This window comes from Heptranchias perlo, chromosome 34 (assembly GCF_035084215.1).
Source record: "Heptranchias perlo isolate sHepPer1 chromosome 34, sHepPer1.hap1, whole genome shotgun sequence".
Taxonomy (NCBI): Eukaryota; Metazoa; Chordata; class Chondrichthyes; order Hexanchiformes; family Hexanchidae; genus Heptranchias; species Heptranchias perlo.
The window spans coordinates 1,519,707-1,520,049 of record NC_090358.1 but is presented as its reverse complement, the minus strand read 5'-3'; positions in this window follow the sequence as shown (position 1 = coordinate 1,520,049).

Genomic DNA, 343 nt, shown 5'->3' with positions numbered 1-343 from the left:
GGACCGTCCCGCGCTTGGCGTGCGCGCTGCCGGCGACACGCAGGTCGCCAGGAGCGCGCACGTACACGGCAACTTTCGGTCATCTGGAGTTTGGCTCCACGGTGGAGCTGACCGTCCCGGGACTTTTTTTATTCGTTCATGGGATGTGGGCGTCGCTGGCGAGGCCGGCATTTATTGCCCATCCCTAATTGCCCTCGAGAAGGTGGTGGTGAGCCGCCTTCCTGAACCGCTGCAGTCCGTGTGGTGACGGTTCTCCCACAGTGCTGTTAGGAAGGGAGTTCCAGGATTTTGACCCAGCGACAATGAAGGAACGGCGATATATTTCCAAGTCGGGATGGTGTGT